Consider the following 19,036-nt stretch of genomic DNA (forward strand, 5'->3'; position numbering starts at 1 on the left):
TGTCTCGTTCAAAAAAAAATCCATAATGTTTTATCCTGTCACAAACTCTAGAGATGAATCTTTCCATGCTCTTTTCATCTCACCCATTAATAAGATGTTGTCAATGTAAACCTGTGATTGGAATGTTTTGGAGAACATGATCCATTGCATTCTGCCAGATAAAACACACAGCCACCAGTCTAGAAATAACATGGTTGAAACAAGATATCACTGTTGACATTTTAATGGCAAGACAAGTGTCAGGATGGTTCTTCCAGAAGAAAATATAATGATACATATGCCAATACAAAATGCCTGCCTTCTCGGTTCCAATTAAAGATGCAAATATGTAATTTCTTCTTTTCAAGTGATATTGTATTGTGCACACAAGTAGATTAATAGTCATCTGAAAGTATTGAATTGCTCTCAAATTTTACTTTTGGCTGTTCCCAGCAAAAGGTCTATCATGGTGGTATACAAACATGATTCCATCTTAAACAATATACTGCTACTTTACATCATCTGTAGTTCCAAATCCACCCTAGGCCTGTTTTTTTTTTTTTTTCCATTTTTTAATCTATTGTTACTCTACCATTAGCATGCATTTTAGCTTTGGTCTTCAAGAGTATTATTCTTCCTATTTCACTTACAAATCTTGCTTGGTTTCTGACAATAGTTTTAACAGTTTTTCAAATTTACTTGGTATGATGATTCATTCCAAGGTTCTGTTTCCACTCTCAGCTATGGGAGTTGGGGCCTTCCCATTACTAAGAACATACAAGTTCACTGAATATTCCATTACTTCTTGTTCCAAGGGGACATGAAGTTTGTTGTCACAAATTACCTGTTTTCCTGTTGTTGCTCTTTAAGAAGTCATATACCTCATACATTTCTACATGAGGAAATATTTTAGCACTGCCTAGCACATTGTCTATGAGCTTCTGTGTCATACTCGTGTGTATGACTTCAATCCCCACATTCCCTTATGCCAGTTCTATGATCACATAAGGCTATTATCTGTACACTGGGCAACTGAACAGACATGATCATGGATAGCCACAGTTATTCCCACTAATTGGTTCTTTTATCCATAAGGGAGTGAAAAGCTTGACTAAATTTAGGCATCTCCAACCACTCATACAGGTAAGATTTAAAATCATGTTAGAGAGCTACTTTGATATGGAGAAGGATCATATTCCATTAGAAGAGGAACTTTTGGGATTGGTGTTTATCCTGCCAACAGGTTTTGTTAATATAATGATGCTGATTTTGATCCTTAGAATTGGTATGAGTCATGCTTCCTGTTTTATGGACGTACAAAATGTCAAGCAGGATAGGATCATTTGCAGCCTTGTATTCCAAACTGAGTTGATCACAAGTATGAATCAGATGGACAGAGTGAGATAGGGATTTTAGATGCTATATTTAGCTTATGGACCTCAGACCTAGGATTTTCTTTTTGAGCAAAAAATTGTTGCAGCCTTTGTGATTAGACAAAATAGTTTGATGCATACATGACAAAGACAATATTATACCCTACCACTGGAGTAGTAGAGAGGTACAGTAATTTTCTTGGACATGCAGCATATGCCTTTAGTTATTGTGTGTGTGTGTGTGTGTGTGTGTGTGTGTGTGTGTGTGTGTGTGTGTGTGTGTGTGTGTGTGTGTGTGTGTGTGTGTGCATATGAATGCATTTGTGATTCACAGGCATTTCAAAGCTATTTTAGAATACTGCCCATACAAACTTACATTTTATTACTTATTTATTTATTTTACGTTTGTTGACCAGGATAGTCCGACTGAATTCATGTCCATTTTCAGCGGTGGCTCTGGGAGAAAAGCTCCAAGGTAGACAGAGTCAAAAATATAACAATGAAGACATAATTACAGGTAAGCTATTTACAGAGGATACATGGAAAAAACATGAGATAGACAAGTTCACAGGTACAGTTATCCCTGGTTTAAGTCAGGGGAAAAAATAGACAGTAGGTAGAAATAAATATATTATATACATTCATGATGAGGGTTATCCAGGCTTGTTGCAGTGGCAAAGTCAGTTTAATGCCAGATGTTGTCTGAGTTTGGTTTTAAGTTGCCATAAGGAAGAGAGCAAAGTAATGCCAGCTGGAAGGAGATTCCCAACTCTACCTGCAGAGTTTGCAAAGAGGGCATCCCCAGCTGTATAGTTAATTTTGATTGTCTGAATTAGTAATTTGTTCGAGGATCTAAGCAGTCTCTGATTGTTATGGGGGGGGGGGGGTGATAATATTCCTAAGGGATGGTGTATCATCTGGATTATGGAGAATTTTATTAGCTATTATCAGAAGGTTGTATTGGATTAGACTGGGAAGTTCTAGCCACCCAAGCTGTTGGAGGTTAATGCAGTGGTGTGTTCAAATGGCAGGCCAGTGGCAAACCTGGCAATGTGATTGTAACAGGTTGACAGTCTATTTAGTACCGACTTGTTTAGATTAGAGAAAAGGGGGGAAGCATATAGAAGTGCTTAGATTAGGTGGGTGCGGGCTATGGCAATCCTGGCTGGGGGGGTTAGAAAGGCTTTTATTCTATACAGTGTTCCTAGTTTTTTATTGATGTTCTTAATTAATTGATTGACATGCAAATCAAATTTTAGGTTATTATCAATAATGATACCTAGTAGTTTTGTAGAGGGGTCAGGGGAGATAACAGTGCCATCTTTCGCATTAATGTTGAAGGCAAAAGCAGCAGACCTTTGTGTAGATGAAAAAACAGCATTTTAGTTTTTTTGGGATTTAATAACAGGTGATGTTCAGAGAGCCAGTTCTCTATAGTATTAAAAGTGGACTGGGTAGCAGACCTCAATTCTGAAGGAGATGTAGCTGAGCAAATCAGGGTGGAGTCATCAGAGTATTGGATACAGCTGACATTTGGGATGACAGTGTATAAGTCATTAATAAAGATGGAAAACAGTAGAGGCCCTAATATTGAGCCGTGTGGTACTCCAAGGGTGTTTGGTAGTAGGTTAGAGAGCTTGTTCTGCCAGTGAACAGCCTGCTGCCTCCCATTGAGATAGGATTTAAAACATAGAAGGGCTTTGGAATCTAGATAGAAGGTTTGCAGGGTGTGTAACAAAAGTTGGTGATCTACCATGTCAAATGCCTTGGAGACATCCAAGAAGAGGGCAGAAGAGATGTAATTATTGTTACTGTTGTTGTTTATGGTATTGGTAAAAGCCAGGAGGGCCGAGGTCGTGCTGTGGTTTGGTCAGAAGCCATGTTGGGTAACGGCAATGAGGTGATTTTGGATTAGGTGGTGCATGAGTTGTTTGTGTATACATTTTTCCATTATTTTTACAAGTGGGGAAAGTATAGCTATTGATCTATAATTGGAGAAATCTGTGGAGGATTCTCCTTTATGTAGCGGGATTACATAGGCTGTTTTCCAAATGGTGAGAATTTTTGCCTCTGCTATGGTACAGTTAATTAGTATCGAAATAGATAAGCAATGGCATCAGCTGATTTTTGGAGGTACTCAAAGGGGAGTTGGTCAGCGGCGAGTGTGGTGGATTTTAATTTTTTGATGAGAGAACGGATGAGTGATGTGGGCACTGGTTGGAAGCTAAATGAGAGTTGGTTTAGAGGGGTGGTATTATCAGGGCCGGGGGAGCAAGGAGTTTGTTGGCTAGCTAGGGTTGGAATTGTTTCAGTAAAGAAATGGTTAAAGGAGTCTGAGACATCCTCAGGAGATTTATCAATGGTAGAAGCAGGGATGGGGTGGATGTTTTTCCAGGATGAAGTAGATTATTCAAACCCTCCCAGAACTTCTGAGGACTGTTCTGGTTAACTGTCTGTAAATTACAGTAGTATTGTTTTTTGTCTTTTAGAATGGATTTTTTAGTTCTATTCCTAGTTTGCCTGCATTTAACATAATTGTGGTGGTCTTTAGTGGACCACCATAGGGCCCATAATTTGTTTCTGCTATTAATTTTTTTTTTGTCTGGACTCTTTAGTAAGCCATGCTGCAGTTTTAGCTTTTATTCACTTTGGTTTTAGCTTTTATTCACTTTGAGCGGACAGGTGCATGCAGATCTAGGAATTTGAGAAATTTATTGTTAAAATATACAGCTGCCTCCTCTAGTGGGAGGTGTTTTAGCATAGACCAATTACAGGAGATAAGTTCCTGTTGGAATTTGGCACAGTGAAAGTCTTTATTGTTTCTGACTTTTCTGATTATGGGAAGTTGTGGATTAACAGCTTTTTGCTTAATGACATAAATGAGGAGATGGTCATTTAGGTCACTGGGAAGGTTACCCACAGTGTACAGTTGGGGGTTGCTATTTACAAGAACCCAGTCAGGTATGGTTTCTTTTTGGTTGGGTTTACCTAGCCTGGTTGGGGTAGTTATGGTTTGTGTGAAAGCATGCAGGTTAATATGGGTAGAGGGGGATTGTGAGGAACAGGTGCTCCAGTCTATGTTAAAGTCTCAAAACAGTAGGGTTTCTTGGGAGTAGTGACATGATAGCCAATGGAGGGTGTCTTCAAGTGTAGCTATGTTGTTACCTGGGGAGATATACATACAGATTATGTTAATGCATTTATTTGTGTTAAGCTGCAATCTCGTGGCAAGAATCTCAGAGTTGTTGATCTGAGGTGTTTGATTAACATCTCTGGTCATATTCAACTCAGATTTGTAGAGTATAGCTACCCCGCCACCCTTCCTGGAAACACGATCCAGCCTGTGTATATTATACCCAGGAGGTAACACCTCATTATCAGTAGTGTGAGGTTTTAACCAGGCCTCTGATAGAGTATATTAGGGGAGTGGACAGCCAGGAGAGCATGCAGTTCATGTACCTTGTTATTAATGCTCCCAATACTGAGGTGACAGGCCAGGAGAGAGTTAGTTGGTCTACTGATTCTAGTTTGATAGCTTAGGTTACAATTGGAGGGGGTATATTTATCTGAGGTGGATGGGCCGGGGTTGGGGTGAATGTCACCATCAAGTATGAGGCTGGATTTGTACTTAGTAATAAGCCTCAGAAGTTTATTTAAGAGTTTGTAGTATTGTCTGGATCTAGGGCTTGTGTGCCAGGGGTTGGTATGGTGAAAGAGTGAGCAAGGGGTTGAGTAGTTCACATTTTTATAGGCATGGCTGAAGGTGGGATGCTTTATAACTGGAGTGATAGTATGGCCTTTAGGGTATTGATAACCAACAAGCATATGGTTTTCATACAGGGTGAGTACATATGTGGCTAGCAGAATGGGTAGTAAATAGTAGTGGAACATTATGAGAGAAGGAGAATAGTAGTTACGATCAGTTGTTTGACTGACACAGCAGTAGAAGAACTGATGACCAATTTAGGTATATTCGAGTGTGAGGAGGTAGTATGTATGTGAGAGCTGATAGGAAGGAGGAACAGGGTGGAGAGAGAGTGGATGTGAAAATTGATTGGATATTGTAGCAAGGGTGTTTTTAGGTACCTATAAATGCAGAGGTACTGGGGGTGGGTGGAATTTGGGGGCAGTGAAGGGCACTGAGCAAGCCCAAGGAGAGGGTAGCAGGGCTAATACTGACTGCAAGTATTTTCTTATGCTTTGTTAACTTTATGGTATTCTTTTAAGCTGAGTTTACAATGAATTTATTTTATGCTGTACTTTTAAACTGAATTTTACACTAGGTTGTAGACTAGGTTTAGACTGTGAGTTGTACACATGCAGGGGGGTTGTAAACCACAGGTTATGGGTGCAGTGTATAATTTTCAGGGCTAAGAGTGGGAGAACTGAGTGAGAATTCAATATACAGTTTCAGGTTAAGAAATAATTCTAGGGGTTGACTAGTCACTTTAAAAGCAAGGAGAGAGCCAAATTATTATAGGGGACAGACTAAAGATGCCTTTAGACCCAGGTCAGCAGTTTACATGATATTGTATTCCAGTACAGTTTAAGGTATTAAACTTAGCCAATTGAAGGACTGACTTCTGGTGAATAGTTTGTGGTTACAGGTTTTCAGGATAGCTTTCTGCAGGCAGGAGATTCTTTTAGTAAGATAATTAGAGGGGGTCTACCTAAAATAAAACAAACATTAGGGGTGAGAAACCTTACTGGCACTTATTTCTACCCACCAAGCAAGCAAGCAAATCAACATTCAGTTCAACTAAAGAATATACGGTAAGAAGCAGCTCTGTTTAGTTACAAACAATATTTCTTCGTTTCCACAGTATGAGCCAACAAACAGAGCTAAGTAATGCTAGACCTTAAGTATATTCTGTAATATTCCTTTAACACAGGTTACAATGCTTAGTCTTGAAATTAACTGGTACTGTGTATTTAAACCAGGCTGCCATTTCATATGCAACAGTTAGATACAGGAAATGTAATAGTTTCTATTTTGTGGTCTTAAAGCAGTCAAAATCTGCTACAGTGGGGATGAAGCCGGTTAGAAGACATCTCCCAACTACCATTTATCATTAAAAAAATGATAGCAGCCACTATTAATTACTATTCCAAGCTCAAATATCAGTATGCTTTTGAATTACAAGGCACGGGTTAAAACAAATGCATAACGCTGTTACACAAACTCATTTGCACTTTGCCGAACCATCTGAGCACATGGAGGACATACACATCTGTACCTACATATACATATATATGGATTCAGTAAGTGGCTCTACACTATGTGGAGAGCCATGTAGAGCCATGCAAACAAGGTAAACACTGTGGCATGCTAATTACAACATAAGCAATTGAATTGTGCACTAATCAGCCAATCCAAGATGGAGGGGCTATTCAACCATCTATAAAGCAACAGTGTAGACTCAGTGCTGGTTTTCCCTGCAAATTCCATAATCTATTGGAATACAGCAATGGAATACAGCAATGGAAAGGAGTCTACATAGAAATAATGTCAGGGGGTGCTGTTGCTTTAATTCAGGTGTATGCAACAGGCTGAAGTCTCTGCTGCTGCTAATAGACCAAGGCCAAGAAGGACAACAGTTTTCAGACCCCATTTAACTTATCACAATTTACATGACAAGGAAATTGTAGAGTGCTACAGGGTGGATAGGAACACACTACAGGAACTCTGCAACCTCTGTCATCCTCAACTCAGAGCCAGGAAAAACCAAAGAAAACCCATCCTAGTGGAGACAGAAATATGTGTAGCACTTAGAATTTTAGCTACAGGTACCTTTCAGAGACCAATAGGGAACATACTGGTGGTGTCACAGGCAGCAGCATACAGGATCCTCCATGAATTCCTGAATACTATGCTCCAACATGCCAGTGACCACATCTGTTTTCCCCATACTCCTGATGATAGAGTCAGAAATATGCAGGAGTTCTACCTTGTAGTACACTACATTGAAGTACTGGGAGCCATAGATTGCACACATGTAGAAATTAAGGCACCACCCAGAGAACAGGGAAGGCTCTACACAAATAGAAATGTCTTCCACTCCATTAACTGCCAAGTTGTGTGTAATGCTAAGGGAATCATCTTGAAAGTGTGTGCTGGCAATCCAGGCAGTTAACATGACTCACATATCTGGCACACCTCTCAACTGTATCAGATGTTAACTAGGGGGGTATCCCACAGGGTTATTTACTGGGGGATGCAGGTTATGCAATGGAACCATGGTTGATGATGCCCATCAGAAATGCACAAACACCTGCTGAAGAATGCCATAATGTGGCACACGCTCAAACCAGAAATATCATGGAGCATTTGTCTGTGCTGCTAAAGTCATGGTTCCAGTGCCAAGATAGATCTGGGGGAACCCTACAGTACAATCTACATATATGTACTGAAATATTTACTGTATGTGCCATGTTATACATCATCCTGAGAAAACAGCTTCAACAGGATCAACAAGGAGAAGGGGCACACATTCCACCACCAATGCCAAGGTCACCACAGCCACACCAGTTGTAGAAACATCCTTGACCTGGTCATTACTAACATGGGTGACCATTGATCTACACCAGTAATCAACTCCTCCCTGGTCAGATCTGACCACAAGTTAATCACCATGGATATCCACATCCCACCCTCACCCCCTAAAGGAAACCACCATAAAAAAATTGTCCAAAGCCAATTTTGGGCTTCTAAAAACAGAGGTGGCTAACTTCACGACACCCATGCAAATGGAAAATAGGTGCATGACTGCTGAATCATACACCAGTGCACTGTATGAGCACATACACAAGTGCATGGAATGAGCCATACCAAACAGAACCAAGACACCCTCCTCCAAAAAAAGGAAAACAATCTGGTGGCCCCCCACCATAAACAAACTCTACAACAGAAGGAAAAAACTGTTGCAAAAAAGGGTGAAGTCCCAAGACCGGAAAAACTCCTTTGTTACCTTCAGCAAAAAAACGAGATCCATCATCAAATCCTCTAAAGCTAGCTATGAAACCAAAATTGCTCCAGATTCCAAAGACAACCACAAGGCATTCTATAGTTATGTCAAAAACCTACATGGCAATACTCAGATCTGCTCTGGGTTACAGCACAATGGCAATACATATACAGAAACAACTGATATTGTCAACATATTGGCTGACAGGTTCAGTGTGAACATTACCCCATTTTCACCCCCTAAAGGGCCTATCACAATACCTGAGGAATTCCAAGTCCCTATTATCATGGCTACACAGGTAAAAAACACACTGTCCAAAGCCAAAAATACAGTTTCCATGGGACCCGATAATATCCCTGGCTGTGTTTTACATGAATTACAAAGTGAAATGGCACCACACCTGAGTACCCTGTTCAATCACAGCCTCATTTCAGACTTTGTTCCTACCAAATGGCGCACTGCTACGGTCATCCTACTCCACAAAGGGGAAGCGACTACAGACCCTGGGAACTACCGCCCCATTAGTCTGATGAGTCTGATATGTAAGGCTATGGACTGTATCATCATGGACCTTATAAATAAGGACATAAGGAATCTCCAAACTCTGGACCCCATGTAGTATGGGTTTGTGAATGGTAGATCATGCCTGCTCAGCTTGATAGACTTCTTCGAGTCTGTCACCAGAGCTGTGGATGAGGGCAAGGTAGTTCACACAGCCTATCTAGATCTTACGAAGGCCTTCGACACCATCCCTCACTCAGGAATCCTAGATAGACTCACTAAACTAGGCATAAACCCCTATATAATAAGATGGGTTGCCAACTGCTAAACTCCAAATCTGACTACCAATCAGTTGCAAGTAGTGTCCCACAGAAATTGGTCCTAGGTCTTCTCCTGTTTGGCATCTACTTCTCTGAAGTTCAAGCCAACACAAAGGGACTCTGGCTGATCAAGTTTGCAGATAATTGCAAACTGGGAGTCATTATTGATTCTCCAACTGATGTAGACATTCTACAAAAAGGCCTCACTGACACCAGTGATTGGTGCCAGAACCATGGCCTTAAGCTCACTGTTAAAAAATGCATTGTCATTCCCTTTGGAAAAAATTCAGTGCCCATGAACTACCACATAGGCAGTAGTCCACTAAACACTGAAGGTGTGATAAGAGACCTGAGGACACAGGTTGACAGCAACGTCTCCTTTGATAACCACATTGCCACTATAGTCAGAAAGTCCTTCTATGTGGCACATCTTATTACAAAAGGTTTGTCATCCAGGAAAAAAGAGGTCATAATCCCTCTCTACTCATCCATCATTAGACCTATTATAGAATACTATGCCCCATTTGGTATGTACCTCACTAGACATCTGCAACAACTGGAAAGGCCACAAAAACACCTCACTAAAAGGATCTTAGGCCTTAGACGCATGACCTACTTAGAGGCGATCTCTGCTTCACCTACAAAGCCATGTCTGACTCAGAGCTGCTAGGTCTATTACTATATGTATGTGCATAAGAGGAAGGTTTTAACCCCTAAAGAAATCCCAATCCATCCATGCCACATGCTCCAGGGACCTTAACCTCATTACCACAATAAACAGAACATGCTGGAGGGGCAGGTTCCTAACCCAGAGACTTCCCATACTCTGGAACAAACTTCCCATTCTCATCAAGCAGAGCACTTGACTGGCCCTCTTTAAGAGAAATCTTGATGAGTGGGTGGGCAATAGGAAGTTTACCCTGAGGATCACTTCAGTGGCTTTGCTTGACAGAGGCACTGGGAACTAACCTTGGGCGGCATGATGCCAGGGAATCTTCTTGGGCTAGGCTTATATAGGCTCCAGAGCCATATGCCCAGTACACACCTATGAACCTATGAACCTAAGAATCAGAGGGTGAACCAGCAGCTGTTGTGGGTGTAGGCATGCTCAATATGCCCTTGCATTGACTAAGAGATAATGCATAGCACACTTACTCATCACCTAAGGGGTTAAAACCTTCCTCTTATGCACATACATATAGTAATATTGATGCCAGCAATGCTCACAGCTTTTACCTAACCATGTAATAGCTGTGTACTGCTAGCATACCTTCTCAAGTTCAATACTCTTCTGTGCATATATATCACAAAGTAATAGCCTCTTATGTGTTCTCCACATAAACAAGTCTCCTCACCTTCAGGTTCCCTAGCTACAAGGTTGCCTTTTTACGGTGTAGATTTAGGGTTGTTAGCATGGTGAATATAATAATTGGGTGTGAACTTATTAGAATTGCTGAATCAAATGCTTGGCACTGTGTATCAGATGTAAACATAGTGCAAGCACTCCCTCAGTCTTCGTTGCAATTGGATTGCAAGTGAGAATGATTACTGGCAGGAAAAAAGCAAAGCACAACAGCAATGCAGACTATCCTACCTCCAGTGAGTGTGTCAGGTTAGACTTACAGAGTGCATACAAGTAATTTTAGCAAGGATTGGAAATGTAAGTAAGCAGCACACAAGTCACAGGTTATATTCATTATCATCAAACCTTTCCTTCATTGGTTGACAACTGTATATTATTGCTATTTATTATCCTCACACATTTTGAGGACAATGATGTAGAATGCCTTATAACTGCATGTCTCAGATTACTGTTCAGATAAGACAGGAATGAACAACAAACACAGACAGGGAAGACAGCGCTGTGCATGTTTTGCAAGTAATAGTCATAAATGGTTGCATGATTATTCAGTGCACTACCTCCAAAATGTATATGTGTACATATAACTGTTATGTGGTTTCTTAGTACTGTGGATGATGTTGCAGTTGATTGTATGCAGAATGATTTTAGTTCCGTGCTGCAAAGCTGTCTGTGTGCCAAAGAGGAATAAGGCACCCTTACGGTGTTCTGAAGGTTTATTGGAGTGAGAATTCAAATCCAAACCTATGTAGAAATATTTCATGTGTACTTACAATTTGTAGTGTTCATATCATAGATTGCTGTTCTTTATTTCAATCACTTTTCCCTTTGATTATAATTATTATTTTTGGGGGGGCAATGATTGAGCAGTGCGTGGTTTAGCACAAACAAGGGAAATGGAGAAAATTTATGTCAAGTTTGGGTGTGCTTATCTCGTTTGCACAATGCTTAGCAATGTACAATCCAATACTACTGGCACACACAGAAATGAAACAGAACACCTGCAGACACAGTAACTGTAAAAGTGCAAAGGTGAAAAAGAATACACTGTTGCAACATTTGCTTTCAACAGTGCAACGTGTTGCAGGGCAATTAGCATGTTTCCCCAACAGCTGCAGTCATCAAACACATGCAGACAGGATTCAAACAGCCAATAGCTGAAAATGGATGCATTCAATTAATTCTTTTGGGCACCATGCAAACAAACAAGTGGTGTTGCATGGCAGATAACATAGAGAACTTTAAGAATGAGTAGGAATTTATGGAAATGTCATATCATTAGTCCTGTGGCAGCAAGTGTAAGTGTAGGACTGGAGTACAGATGGGTTCTAGTACAGGGTGTGCAACTTATTTTTGCTGTTGTGACAGTGTAGGACTTGCATACACATGGTCCTGGATTCTAATACAGGGCATTCCAGACATTTTTACTGTTGTTCCATTTCCCATCGTATTCACTCTCACTTATAACACTTTAGATAATGGAGCTGATATGAATTATATGTATGAGGGATAAGGCACCCATATTGTGTTTTCTGATGTGTGACTGAGGGCATTCTGTCTCCTGTATTTCTGTAAGTATAATTCTGATATCTAAACTTGGATGGGCTTCACAATTAAATAAGACACATACACAACAATATCTAAATACAAGAATCTTGTCAGGTCACACACATAAATGTGTAACACCTCAAACTGTCAGCTCTATTTATGTATGATTCCTGACTATGTGTGAGCAGCACTTCTGTGGCAAAGATGGAAAATCAATGCTGAGGAAGAAACTTTTGTCCCTTATGCCTAGGGCTGAACCCCACACTTTAAAAATCAATTTTATCAGTGTATAAAGCCAAAAAGAAATGTCAGGTCATGACATGTATGCCCCCAGTGCATGTCTGTAAACATAACTCACCTAAAAATTGCCTTCTAATTTTCAATACATATTTCCTAGCTACATCATCACTCATCCCTCAAACTAAGGTCAAGTGTCAGATTAACCTTCCTATTTTAAATATTTATGTCATTGTGCTTGGCACTGCTGATCTTCACTTAACATCATGCAAATACAGTTGTTATCATTACTTAGGTTTGTGCACTACCAATAAATGCGATAACTAGAACTGGCAGGAAAGCATCATCTTCTGTTGGTCTAGATTGGGTATTAAGACATGTCTGGAGTAGGTGGAGAAGCTTCCCAGTTTAGTGCACAGATGTGGGGTGTCCAAGAGTCCAGGATATTTATTGGACTCCTGATAAAGCACCACAGCCAAGGGCTTCTGGAGAGGGGGACTATTCTGGCTCCCAGTGCAAGTCTGAGGCATGGGGTAGAATGTCTCAGGCTGCATCCAGTGCTACTGGCATCACACGCACTGGAGGATAGTGTAGGCATCATTTTAATGACCTACACAAGTGGAAAAAGGATACCTTCAACCATTGGTAGACTGAATTTGAGACTACAGACATCCCACAACTGTGTATGATAATAAGAGAGTGTTTTAATACTTAGAAAGCAAAATGAATCTTCTGTTATTTTTTGTTCTTGCCTCAGCTATTGCTGAGAGCTCAGTAGATGCACTTATGCTGCTCAAATGGAGAAACTGAGGGAAGCAAGTGCTCTCTATGCAGCACAAGAGAAGTATTATTGTAGCTTTAAAAGTGAAAGACAGATTTTTGTGTTTTTAGAAATTTGTAGCAATTTGAGCATGATTATCCTAACTTTAAAAGGAAGTATGCATGCATTAGTCTTCAGCACAAACCAACTTTTGGAGTCAAATATAAGACTGTAGTCAGAGGTTCTGGGTTCATATACCACAAGTCACAGCTATACAGAACTGGATTTCTTTAATAATATTTACATTAAATTAAACTCTATACAAATGGCATGAAGGTCCAGCTGTTAACTGTAATCTGTATAATTGGAACACACATATGTGCAATATATGCACATTTCAAGGATTACTTTCAGCAATCTGTAGGTATATTATGTATTTGTTAGGATGTATACTTTAATATAATACTTCAGATAACATAGTTGTATAATCGTGTTAATGCATAGTAAGTCACATATGAGAGTACTAATTTTATCTCTTTTTTTCTCTCATCCCAACCCTTATCTCTCTTTTTATGTTCTATTATGTGTCATCAAAATGTCTCCATGTCATCCATGTGTACCAAATCACTAAATGCTACACAGCACAGTGAAGTAGGGCAGTCTCAATGGATTAGCCTGTCTTTGCTTCACCGGCTCCAAGACTGATGCCCAGCATGTCTGGGATCAAACCTGGCAGCACTGCCTCTGCTGACCCTGCACTACCTGTGCTCTCAGGAAGTACTGCTGGACTGGAAGCTGATGCAGGGGTACCCTCCAGGAGCAGTGTCAGAGATGGGTATTTCATCACTTTCCAGATGCCAGGATTTGTGCGTAGGGTCATGTACCATACCATTGTTGTACGCCTAACACCTATGCCAGATGGGGAGGCTGCACTCCCTCATGGTATGAAGGAGAAGACGTCATGAAGCACTCCAGCCACCAGCACAGTAAAGAGACAGTGATGGCAGTCCAGTGGGGAAGGACTCAATTCTCACTTTATCCGTGTTTCACAGGCATGAGCCTGTGTTGTCCTCTCCCTCAACCCAATCATGCTGTTTGCCAAATGTTTGTATCCCCCACCATCCCTGTCTCTTGTCTTATTTGTTCGCATTTGCTTCCTGACCTACCCAACTTACCTGACACAGAAATACTTATGTCACTTATCCATCATTCCTCTCTTACTGAATTAAAAAAAATGGTCACCTGTCCCACCAAAAAGTATATCATCATCATAGCTCTCCAGTTTGTACACATGTCTTCTTGACATACTTGACTCAGTTAAGTTGGCTTTACAACATGATTATCTTGTTGTTACCCCTCTCTGTGGAGATGACAGTCCAGATTCAGCTAATATTCTGCACATATTATCATTTTTTTACTGTTGAAGAATTGGATAGCTATGGTTCTTTCCTACCTCCCCACTGCACATTCCTGTATTGCTATCCCTTTGTTCCTCTCCCTGCTTGATCCACATTTCACCACTTTCCTATCTCCCTTATTTTAACACTTATAATCTGTTCAAAAATAGAATCACACAAAACACACATAAGTACCAGAATAAGCATTAGATCCCTTCACTTGTTATCCTCTATGTTTGCATGGAGTTTGGCATCACACACTAATTCCAAATAAGGTGAAAGGCTCTGCAATGCTGTAGTTACCTCTGTGCAATGCTAGTTAACCCTGCTACTCTACATCAACACACAAAACAGCATATGATGAATCTACTATAAAGAATAATGTCATTGCATTGTGATGTCCCTCCTCTTGGTCAATGATCAAGGAACCTCTATCATCACCACTGACACTGGTGGGGGATGTTTACTGAGAAAAAAAGAGACACACACAGTATTTTCAGCTGCACCTCTCTGCATAAAGTCCAATTTCCCCTAAGAGCACTCAAAGAATGCAAACTCCAGTCCTGGTGCTAGGTTTTCTCTCCAGACCCAAATTAAGACTACCCACTGACCACTACAGAACTAAGTCCTTAGTTGGGTGTTCCAAGTCAAGCCCTCCACCTCCTTCTCTGTGAAATCTGTGCTATCAGTGATCTGAACAACATAGCTGTCACACACACTGTATTTGACATTTGGATTTTCACACACATACACCAGGGAAAGGCTGGCACAGCTTACCTATGCTGCCACCTCAACCCAGACTATAAGGTAGATTCGCTGCCACCAGAACACCTGAAGCCAGCTACCTTAAGGTTTTTTACAATGGTACTGAATTACACTTGGCAAAGGTAATATTTACACAAATGGTGGTTCTAACCTAGCAGCAAGACTTTTGGGATTGTGAAGCCACAGTCCCACTAAATAAATGCAAATACTCTCAAAGGTTAAATATTTTCTAAAAGACCAGCCACAATGAAAGGTTTAGATATATTTAATAATAAAAAGAAACATGAAAATACTGACTATCTATTTACAACAAACACCAGAGCTTCAACCGCAGGAAATAAAAAAAACAACACAGATGGAAAGACTCAGACAGATAAAGAAAAAAAATACATTTAGATAATCTCAATATATTTTTCTAACTGACTGAAAAATTACTGTTCCCTAGTTACTTACTAAAGAAAGGCAAGATGAAACTAGATGAGGGTCTTATCAGGTCCCAGAGTGCATTAATCACATTTCCCACTAGTACGCAAATGCAATTTCAGTGTTTGCTACAGAATGACAACAAATCTGGTCACCTGACTCTGAGGTTCTCACACTACCCCCTCACTAGAAGCTGTGCCAGGATCTAGTACTGATGTGTTACAGTGCTAAAGTTTATTGTAGCATCTGAAAACTGTAAAACAATTCCAACACTTCCATCCTTCCTGCAGAAACAAACAAGCCATACTCTGGCACCCCATGGTAGCAATTAGTTCATGACCCAGTCCACACTTTTCACAGACATTGCATCTCTGGCTGCATTCAGACTTGTTAGATGAAATATTTATGGCCTAAACCAAGTCATTTAATTTCAGGCTATTTTTCTTAACATTAGCTGAGCTGAGCCTAACCCCTTCCCTTCTGGTATCCTCTTTTAAATTATATACATTTCATCAGTTACAACAATACAGTATGACATACACATACAGTGGATATAAAAAGTGTACACACCCCTGTTAAAATGCCAGTTTTTTTGTGATATAAAAATGAGACCACAATAAATCATTTCAAAACGTTTCCCACCTTTAATGTGACCTATAACCTGTTTGAAAAACAAACATATCTGTTATGGTAAAATATAAAAAATAAAAAAAGTGCAATAAGCCAGTTGCATAAGTGTGCATACCCTTAAACTAATACTTTGTTGAAGCAAATTACAGCATTCAGTCTTTCTGGGTACACACCTGCCATAAATTAAAGAGACTCTGATTAACCCAAAATAAAGCTCAGCTGTCCCAGTATGATTTTCCTGACATTTACTCAGTTGACTGCTACAGCAAAAGCCATGGTTCACAAAGAACTTACAAAGCATCAAAGGGATCTCATTGCTGAAAGGTATCAGTCAGGAGAAGGGTGCAAAAAAATTTCCACAGCATTGGATACACCATGGAACACAGTGAAGACAGTCATCAAAAAGTGGTGAAAATATGGGACAGCAGTGATGTTGGAAAGAACTGGACATCCCTCCAAAATTGATTAAAAGACAAGATGAAAACTACTCATGGAGGCTGCCAAGAGACCTACAGCAACACTGAAGGAGCTGCAGGAATTTCTGGCAAGTAATGGTTGTGTACTACATATGACAACAATCTGCCGTATTCTCCATGGATCTGAACTATGGAGTAGAATTGCAAGATGCAAGCCTTTTCTTACACAAAAAATATCCAGGCCCAGCTAAAATTTGCAAAACAATACAAGTCTCCAAAAAGCATGTGGGAAATGTGTTATGGTCTGATGAGATCAAGGTTGAACTTTTTGGCCACAATTCCTAAATGTACATTTGGCACAAAAACACTTATGCATCACCAAAAGAACACCATCCCCTCAGTGAAGCAGTGGTGTGGCAGTATCATGCTTTGGGGTTGCTTTTCTTCAGCTGAAATTGGGGCCTTAGTCATGATGGAGGGAATTATGAACAGTTCCAAGTACCAGTTACTTTTGGGCCCAAACCTTCAGGCATCTGCTAGAAAGCTGAAGGTGAAGAGGAATTTCATCTTTCAACATGACAATGAACCCAAGCATACATTCAAATCAACAAAGGAATGGTTTCACCAGAAGAAAATTATTGTTTTGGAATGGCCCAGCCAGAGCCCAGACCTAAATCCAATAGAAACTCTGTGGGGTGACCTGAAGAGGGCTGTGTACAAGAGATTCCCTGACAATCTGACAGATTTTGAGCACCTTTGCAAGGAAGAGTGGGCAAATATTGCCAAGTCAAGATGTACCATGCTGATAGACTCCTACCTAAGAAGACTGAATGTTGTAATTAAATCAAAAGGTGCTTTAACAAAATATTAGCTTAAGGGAGTGCAAACTTATACAACCAGCTTATTGTATGTTCTTTATTTTTTATATTTTTCCCCTAACAGATTTGTTTGTTTTTCAATTGAATGATACAGGTTATAGGTCATATTAAAGGTGGGAAAAGCTCTGAAATGATTTATTGTGGTCTCATTTTTGATATCACAAAAGCCTGGCATTTCAACAGGGGTGTGTACACATTTTGTATCCACTGTATATATCTTTTCTGTCCAGTAGGACCCACTGCTGATACATTTTTAACACGAGCAACTTTACAAATACATTTTACACACAAAGATCTGTACAATTCAGTTTGGTATTCAAATGACATATAATTATTTACAAAACGTCAGCTAGATATGCTAAAATATGTTACACATGCACTTCCCTGCTCTCCCTGCCACAGCTGGCATTGCCTCATATTATCACATCTCTCCCCCCTTTCATGACTCAAGCTGAGTCTGTCTCAACTCTACCTTTGTGACCCTTTTCAGATCCCCTTCCACAGGAAGTCTGGTGGCTTCTGACAGTGGTGCCTCACTGTCATCCTAGGTAGAACCACTCACCTCTGCCTTTGCCCAAGGGAACATCAGTACCTATCAGCAGCTGTGGCTCACCTTCAGGCTCACTGCTACAGGGTAGCTTCCTCTCTGAAATAACCACATCACAAGCCTCATCTTCAGGTGTGGGATCTGTCTGGGCCTCCTGCAGGGTACCAGACCCACATACCTGTCTCCAAGCCTGACTGCATGAAACTGCATGCACACAAGGTACTGCATTATCAGAATCATTCCCTATCAAGACATCTGCAGGGATATCCTCAAATACACCTACTTGCTTGTTTCCTTTTCCACCCTCCCAGTCAAGATGGACCCTGACCTATGGTTCTTGGAATAGGATCTCTCCTAAAGCTCTGACAGGAGTGGACTACCCAAGCAAGTACTGCTCCTCTTTAAATACTTCAAGCTTCACAATGGTTATGTCAGAGGTTGTGTCTCTCTTAGCAGTGCCTGTTTTCCATCCACTAAGATAGGATACAAACTCCAGTGATAGTTTGGTAACCCTGTTGTCTCCAGACAACTTACCACTGGCATGCTGTTATTCCCACTTGCTGGCACTCTCACCTTTTGCTCCCCACCTTACTTCAGTGGACACTCGTATATTACATCACCTCTCTGGTTACATTTAAAACATCTAAACCTTGACCCTGGCTGTGTACCTGAACTAGTGGCTTCCACTTTTACTGGTGGAGTCTGTTGGGGTAGCTTAGGCTGCCCACCATGGGTTCCCTTATATCTGTATTCAGCACTGGGCATCCCCTTCATGTGCAGTGGGGCCCTGATTGTCATGTAAAGCTCCCATTTTCTTCCCAGCTCATCTGCAGAGTTACACTCCTGGTCTGCCAACCAGATTCTCATGTCCTCAGGCAAACTCCTAAGTGCTTGTTCCCTCAAGAAAATGACTGCCAGCCTTTTAAAAGTGGTAACC

Source organism: Protopterus annectens, chromosome 1.part1, assembly GCF_019279795.1.
Source record: "Protopterus annectens isolate FY-2018-M chromosome 1.part1, PAN1.0, whole genome shotgun sequence".
NCBI lineage: Eukaryota > Metazoa > Chordata > Ceratodontiformes > Protopteridae > Protopterus > Protopterus annectens.